We start from the raw sequence: 8,467 nt of genomic DNA, 5'->3' as shown, positions 1-8,467 counted from the left end.
GATCGTTTGTCATATTTTGCTTCAATCAAGGGTTGGGTCAGACACAGCCACTGGGGAGCTGACATGAGATCTGCACATTTGTTAGTAGAGGAGTCAGAAAGCCACCCACTGTTCCTCCTAGTGAACCAGTGGCACAGCAGGTATGGCTTAGAGCCCAGTTTCATGCTTGATTACTGATACAGTTTGGTTGTGTCCCACCCAAATCTCATCTTGAATTTTAGCTCCCACAATTCCCACATGTTGCGGAAGGCACTTGATGGGAGGTAATTGAATCATGGGAGCAGGTCTTTCCCTGGCCGTTCTCATGACAGTGAGTAAGTCTCACAAGATCTGATGGTTTTTTAAGGGGAAACCCCTTGCACTTGGCTATCATTTTGTTCTCTTTTCTGCTGCCATGTGAGACATGCCTTTCACTTTCCACCATGATTGTGAGGGCCCCCCCACCACCCTGCCACGTGGAACTGTGAGTCCATTAAACCTCTTTCTTTTGTAAATTGGCCAGTCTTGGGTATGTCTTTATCAGCAGTGTGAAAACAGAAAATACAGAAAATACAACTACACAAAGTCAGTGCATCAGAAACAGAAAGAAACCCCAGAGCACGAGCGCGGCGCAGCCCCGCCCAGCCCAGCCCGAGCATGGACCCGACGCCCACAGTCCCGGCGCCGCCATGGTGGAGGCCGCATCTCCCTGGCCCGGGCCACTGTGAAGGACCTTCCTGGTGCCGGAGATCAAGTCACTGGACCAGTACGATTTCTTACGGGCCAAGGCGGCTGCCAGCCTGGCGTGGGTGCTGCGGGCTGCGTTCGGGGCACAGAGCACATACTCCCGGAGCTGTGGGAGCCCTTCTATACTGACCAGTATGCGCAGGAGCACGTGAAGCCCCCAGTGACATGGCTATTGCTCTCAGCCGAGCTCTACTGCAGGGCCTGGAGCCAGGCACTGCCACAGCTTGAAATACCCCCCAACCCCTCTGCACTGCTGGCCCTGCTGGCATTGCCAGAGCGCCCGGTGCGCGAGGCCGACCTGAGGCACCAGCCCATTCTCATGGGAGCCCACCTAGCTGTCATTGATGACCTCATGGCTGCCCTTGCCTTCAAGTGGACAAAGACCCTGCCAGGTCCCTTGGCCCTCACCAGCTTGGAGCACAAGCTGCTTTTCTGGGTGGACACGATTGTCCAGCGGCTGCAGGAGAAGACAGAGTGGGAAGTGGCCCAGAGAGCCTCTCCAGCAGCCCCTACAGATGGGGTGGCCCCGGCGCAGCCCTCAATCCGGTACTGCAAGGACCGGGTGGTGGCACGGCGTGCCCCCTGCTTCCCAACAGTGACCAGCCTCCAGGACCTGGCCAGTGGGGCTGCACTGGCTGCCACCATCCACTGCACTTGTCCCCAGCTGCTTCGACTTGAGGAGGTGTGCCTAAAGGACCCCATGTCTGTGGCAGACAGCCTGTACAACCTTCAGCTGGTGTAGGACTTCTGTGCCTCATGCCTTCCTCGTGGCTGACTCCTGTCCCTCGAGGACTTGCTGTACGTCCCCCTGCCGCTCAAGGTCAACTTGGTAGGGCTGCTGGCTGAGTTGTTCATGTGTTTTGAGATGCACAAGCCTAACTTCGTGCAAGTGAAGGACTTGCCGGATGGTCACGCCACCTCCCCCAGGGCACGGAGGCCTCCCCCCCTCAGAACAACAGCGGCAGCAGTTCTCCTGTCTTCAACTTCCACCACCACTCCTGTCACCTGGTGGCCCTCAGTCCCCACTCCAAGGATCCGCAGGCTCCCTGAAGTCTTCCCCGTCCATGTCCCATATGGAGGCCCTGGGCAAGGCCTGGAACCGGCAGCTCAGCGACTTGGATGTCATCATGGGAGACCCTGTGCTCCTCCGCTCTGTGAGCTCGGACAGCCTGGGCCCCCCACGTCCTGTGCCAGCCAGGACCCCTTCCCAGCACCCGCCCCCCGTGGAACCTGGAGACCTGCCTACCATCGAGGAGGCTCTGCAGATCATCCACAGTGCCGAGCCCCGGCTGCTTCCAGACGGGGCAGCCGACAGCAGCTTCTACCTCCACTCCCCTGAGGGACCCTCCAAGCCATCCTTGGCCTCCCCGTACCTGCCTGAGGGGACCTCCAAACCACTGTCCAACAAGCCCACCAAACCACTGTCCGACAAGCCCACCAAAGCACTGGCGTACATGCCACACCCTGAGACCCCCTCAAAACCATCTCCCTGTCCGGTGGGGGAGGCATCAAAACCACTGGCCCCAACCGAGGGGTCCCTGAAGGCAGCGGCTTCGTCCCCAGCAGCCACCAACTCTGAGGTGAAAATGACCAGCTTTGCAGAACACAAGAAACAGCTGGTGAAGGCAGAGGCTGAGGCTGGAGCAGGGTCCCCCACATCTACTCCGGCCCCACCAGAGGCCCTGAGTTCAGAGATGAGTGAGCTTGATGCCCGGCTGAAGGAGAAACGCAGAGCCAATGAGGGTCAGAAGCGACGGATCGAGGCCATCTTCACCAAGCACCGCCAGCGGCTGGGCAAAAGCACCTTCCTGCAGGTGCAGCCAAGGGAGGATTCCGGGGAGGCGGAGGCCGAGGCCGACCCAGGCCCAGTCCCTGGTGGGGAGTGGCCGGCGGGCAAGGGCCAGTGTAAGCCAACTTGACGGCCCAAGGCAGGGACCTTCTCGCCAGACCTGGGTCCGCTGCCCCCCGAGGGGTTGGGGGAATACAATCGAGCAGTCAGCAAGCTGAGTGCTGCTTTGAGCTCTCTGCAGCGGGACATGGAGAGGCTCACGGACCAACAGCAGCAGCTCCTGGCCCCGCCGGACGCCCCTGGACTTGCCCCGCCCCCTGCTGCATGGATCATCCCTGGCCCCACGACGACGGGGCCCAAAGCCTTGTCCCCCAGCCCCGCCCAGTGGGTCCTGGCCACCTGGTGCAGCCCTGGGCCTGGGCCCAGCCAGTCACCCCGAAGCCCGAAACACACCCGGCAGGCAGAGCTGCGGCTGGCACCCCTGACCAGGATGCTCACACCACCCCAAGACGTAGACAGCCTCCCCCACCTGCGCAAGTTCTCCCCAAGCCAGGTGCCTGTGCAGATGCGCTCCTCCATCCTCCTGGCAGAGGGGACGCCCCCCGAGGAGCCAGCCGCCGGCCTGGCCTCATCGAGATCCCGCTGGGCAGCCTGGCAGATCCCGCCGCTGAGGAAGAGGGAGATGGGAGTCCCCTGGTGCTGAGGATTCCTTGGAAGAGGAGGCGTCTTCAGAGGGGGAGCCCCGAGCAGGGCTGGGTTTCTTCTACAAGGATGAAGACAAGTCTGAGGATGAGATGGCCCAAAAGTGGGCCAGCCTGCTGGAGCGGCAGCAGCAGCCAGCAGAGGAGGCGCGGCGGCACAAGCAGTGGCAGGAGGCGGAGAAGGAACAGCAGAGGGAGGAGGCCTTGAGGCTGGCCCATGAGGAGGCCCTTGGCCCAGCCCCAACCATGTCCACAGTCCCTGCAGCCCCCATGGCCACCCTGGCCCCTGCTGCCCGGGCTCCAGCCAAGGAGGAGGTGGGCCCCCGGCAGGGAGACTTCACACAGCTGGAGTACGAGAGCGCCGGGCCCAGCTGAAGCTGATGGACGACCTTGATAAGGTGCTGCGGCCCCAGGCTGCGGGGTCCAGGGGCCCGGGTTGGGGCAGGTGGAAGGCGCCCCGGCCTCACTCAGGTTGCTGTGACTACTCGGCCCTGGTGCGAAGCCCAGCACGCGGCCTGCTGGGCTCTTGGCTGAGCAAAATCTATTCCCAGTCCACCCTGTCACTGTTCACTGTGGCCAAAAAGGCCCCCAATAACCCTCCCCATCGGGCCTCATGTCCCCAAGCCACATGCCTGGGAGCCGTGAACGGGACTGAGAGAATGGCAGCAATGCCTCCTCTCCAGCGTTGGTGCCCGAGTACACAGGCCCACGGCTGTACAAGGAGCCTAGTGCCAAGTCCAGCAAGTTCATCATCCACAACGCTCTGTCACACTGCTGCCTGTCGGGCAAGGTGAAAGAACTGCAGAAGAAATGCATTCTGGAGGAAATTGAGAAAAGCAAGGTCAATCACTTCCTGATCCTCTTTCGTGACTCGAGCTGCCACTTCAGGGCACTCTACACACTGTCAGGGGAGATGGAGGAGCTGTCGCGGCTGGCAGGCTACGGGCCCCGGACCATCACACCCGCCATGGTGGAAGGCATCTACAAGTACAACTTGGACTGCAAGCGCTTCCCCCGATCCCCGCCAAGACCACGTCCATGAGCGTTGATGCCTTCACCATCCAGGGACACCTCTGGCAGGGCAAGAAACCCACCACTCCCAAGAAGGGCGGCAGCACCCCCAAAACTGGGCCCCATGTGCTGTGGCTGCCGCCTGCCAGAGGACAGTGAGTGGGTGTTCCTGGGTCCTGTCTGTCCCCAGCCATGTCTGGGTGGTGCTGGAGCCTCCACCCTCTGACTCTGAGTCCAGTCCTGCTGTGGGGACTGAGCCGGTAGGTTCAGGGACTCAGGGCTCAGCTCAGTCCCCTTGTCTGTCCTCCCCCACTTCTTGAATAAAAAAATTTAAAGAGAAGTTAAGCCTTGTCCCCTCCAAGGCTGGCCGGGGTCCCACACTCCAAAAAAAAAAAAAAAAGGTACATTTGAAGTTACATTTTATTTAAACAGGTAAAAATGTATATGTCCTTTTAAAATAAAAATCCAAAGTAAGTGAATCAATAATACAAACATGTTTATAACAGTAATTAAAACAGAGGTAACATTTACCACTGTGAAAATATCACAGAAGTCAAATCACACTTAGGTCTTCAATGACTGAAGTGTGCATCCCACACAGCAGGGGCTGGTAGACGGAAGATAAATTCCTCCTCTGGATGTGCCATCTGCAGTCAAGTCCCCTCATCACCATCCATCGGCTCACACAGTGGGGTAGCTGGCTGCTGTGGCAATTCCACAGTTGTTCCTCTGGTCTTTGGCCATCTTTATGTAGCCATCCATGCCCCAATGTTTACCCCAGCTGAAAGGAGAGCAGGTTTTCCCTTTTAGAGGAAGGATAAAGCACGTTGGGTTATTAACTTAAACACTGTGCCAGAACCACAGACTTAACATAAAGAATCAGGAGATGCCGACGTTCCTGTTCGTCCCTTATAAATTCCTGAGTCTAAACCTGCGTATCACTATGACTTTTCACAGAAGTGTAAAAATCAGAAACAGAAAAAGGATAGGATGTCTTTCCAGCTAGATATGCTTCAGAATTAAGAAAATGTTCAAAATTTAGACATGCAGTAGGACAAATACCATATTAATATCCCCAGCATGCTCATGATAGTATCTAGATATTATAATCAATCATTAATATTCTATGTTCTACCTAAGGAGGATGAAGACTTCTGGGATTTCAAAATGTGCTTAAGGGCTTGTGGTATCTAAATACTAATTGCAAAAAAGGATTCCTTTTTGAATTTCAACTACAAGTATTTTTCTGGCAATTTATACCTGTTCCTCACCAGTCAATATTCATTGTTATCCGACTCTGCCCCTGCATAGCCGTAGCCAGCCACCAGCATAGCATTCTCCAGGGTCGCTCAAAATAAATGCATGAGAGAAAAAAATGAAGGCTTGTTGAGAAGCTCCCGAGGACACCTGACAGTAACCCACCCTGTCACCCACAGGGAGGGAGGCATCTCTAAAATCAGTGAAATGACATGCAATCCAGATCAGGCTTAACAAGATCTATTATTATCAAGGCTAGGGATTTAGGCTGTCATCCTCAACTAGCAGAAATAGAAATTAGCATAATCTTTCATAAAAAACTTTCCTACAGGCATAAAAGACCACTATGTTTGTAATTCTACTCTAGAATATCAGTCTTAAAAGCACAGAACACCAAAATCCTTGAATAAAGAGGCTCTTTTCAGATTTAATCACAGAAGTAAGAATCTTTGGAAGAATTTTATGAATACAACAATTAGATAATATTTAAGTAAAATTAAACTATACTATAAATAATATAGCTATTTATAAAGTTATGAAGTACTTCTTTTCATGGAGATATGCTCAGCGTAATATCAAGTGGAAGCATCGGGTATGAATACTGCGTGTATAGAGCCCATCATGCTGGTATGTCATGGTGGCTTACTCTTTTTCTGCAGTAATGTCTATGAAGAAAGATGCTTACCTTTTCTATAGAACTGGAGGGAGACATGGCTTGCATCAACAGCAACAGAGAGGGGCCCCACAGTTGCCACTGCCTTCGTCAGGTTCTCCTCCCATGAAGGGATGTCCACAAAGCCAGTGTCATCCAAGGAAGTGAAATGTTACTATTAATAGTTAATTTGAAAATGAAAATTAGCTCCGTTCGCTTCAATGAGACCCCTAGGTTTACTTTTCGTAAGACATTTTTCACAATGGAGAAATGTGTTTTGTATATGTAGAATGGTTTGTATATTCTCCATGTTACATAGAAGCAAAAACAGCTATGTGTTAACCATGTAATCACAGAACTGTACAAAGGCTATAACTTATAACGACAATACTGACAGTTTGCAGATATAGATTCCCCCATCTAAAATGTGAATTCTGAAAAGCGTCTGTTACCTCTGAAAGTGTCCCAGTAAAACAAAGCAGGAATGGCAGCAAGAAAAGGAGCTCTCATATGGATAGGATGCCTCAGAGTCCAGGCCTCCGTTCTGCTGAACATACTGGAAGGAATTATCCATTAAGCTACCATTGCAACCCCGATTGCCTTGAGGCCCAGAGCAGTCTACCAGATTCTGCTCACTCAGTGAGATACATTTGCCAGTTTTCTGGAACATCTGCCCTTCCAGAGCACCAGTTGTACTAGAAGCCCAACAAGAACCACACTGACCCTGAAAAAAGAATTAAAAAGCTCACAGGCGCGCACACACACACACGCGTGCGCGCGCACACACACACGCGCGCACACACACACACAGAGCAAGACTTTTAACAACAGCTCATATATCTGAATACCCCTTAAAAATGTGAACTGCATGTTGTTGACCTTCTACCACAGCACAAATGTCAATCACTTCTTGGCTTTCCTGGGGTAAGGTGATGAGAGGTCTCAACCTGACACTGTCTCACCTGATTCTTCACAGGAGTCATGTAGCCTTTCTCTCCAGTCCACAGATGTGGGAAACTCAAGAAGCAGAGGTTCCTGGAACACTTTCCCCTTCCTGTGCTTCTGATACTGAAAACCATTCATCACCTGCCTGAATTCTTCATTGGTCTTCAAGGAAAAGTAAATAAAATGTTAAAAAGCAAGAGATTAATTTGGTAAAGAACTGAGGAGGGAAAGCACAGAGTTCAGCCACCCACAGCACACTCACCATGTCTCCAAAGGCATTCATGGCCATTGTGAAGCTGTTTCCCTTGCCTGTATTCCTGGTTGTGCTGCTCCGTCATCTTCATGTTCTTCTTCCACACTGCCGTCCTCCATTTTTCTTCATTCTATAGGCAAACATGTAATGGATGCTCTGTATTTCTATCTAAAAGCCAACCTGTGCTCAACAAGTGAATCTTCAGACAGAGCTGGAAGAGAAACCATGGCAAGGGAAGGCTTGACACCTCTGGAAGCTATTATCCAAGCTGAGACACAACAGGGGTGTACGCCCATATCATGCTCATAATTGTTGCCATTAGGCTATTGGTAAGAGCTGGCCTCTAGAAGCTACTCTCTGGCCATATGATCCCAATGGCAAGGCCCATCGCTCTGGGGTTCCCCTAGACAGTTTCAGGTGCCACCAATGCCATATAATCTCATGTGCTTTGCCTTCTGTTCTATTGTGCAGCGAAAATGTGATCATGTGTTGGAGCAGCTGAGGCAATTCCCAGGCAAAAGGCAGCCAGGAGGAGTGAAGGATTCATGTTTCAAAACCTAGGAAGGGTAAAGAAATGAGGATCTGATTAGACCAATCCTAAAAAGCCATCTTACTGCCCCCTGAGGAACTAGGGCCACCACGGTAGAATAAAAATCTTTAAATGATTCTCCCAAGCATTTACCCAAGGACTGTGGAAGCGGCCAAGTATCTGGTTGGAGAAAAACAGGGCAAGTGCAGGGATTGGATGGACCCACCAAATAAAAAGCAGCCTGTCCAGAGCAGTAGGAGTTGAAACAGTTCATGCGATGATAATTTAGGTTATAAAAAGGATAGGAAGGTACCTCATGGGTGAGAAGCTTAAGGCAACAACCAGGAAACTAGCAAACAGTTGGCCCAGGTGTAGTACCAATTGTGCTGAGGTCATCCAGGCAAAACCTCACTGATGAAGACATCTAATCTCAAGAAGGGACAAAGGGATCCCCAATAATCAGGAAGCCACTTCACACCTTGTTCTTGGCTAATACAAAGCAGAAGGTGAGCTATGTTTTCCAAACTCCCCTTGTAATGAAACAGTTCTTGAACGTCTTCCCAGGAGAAACTGGGAAGGAGAGCACCTATCTACCGCAGCTCCA

The 8,467-nt window shown here is 52.4% G+C and overlaps 1 pseudogene; it reads left to right on the top strand.

Annotated features, from left to right (window-relative positions):
• Positions 1-668: 668 nt before the first annotated feature.
• On the top strand, positions 669-4,533 carry LOC105723756 (calmodulin-regulated spectrin-associated protein 3-like; annotated as a pseudogene).
• Positions 4,534-8,467: the final 3,934 nt, after the last annotated feature.

Source organism: Aotus nancymaae, unplaced genomic scaffold (genome assembly GCF_030222135.1).
Source record: "Aotus nancymaae isolate 86718 unplaced genomic scaffold, 86718_ANA_hifiasm-v0.15.2.pri h1tg000041l, whole genome shotgun sequence".
Taxonomy (NCBI): Eukaryota; Metazoa; Chordata; class Mammalia; order Primates; family Aotidae; genus Aotus; species Aotus nancymaae.
This window is presented reverse-complemented; position numbering and strand designations above follow the sequence as displayed.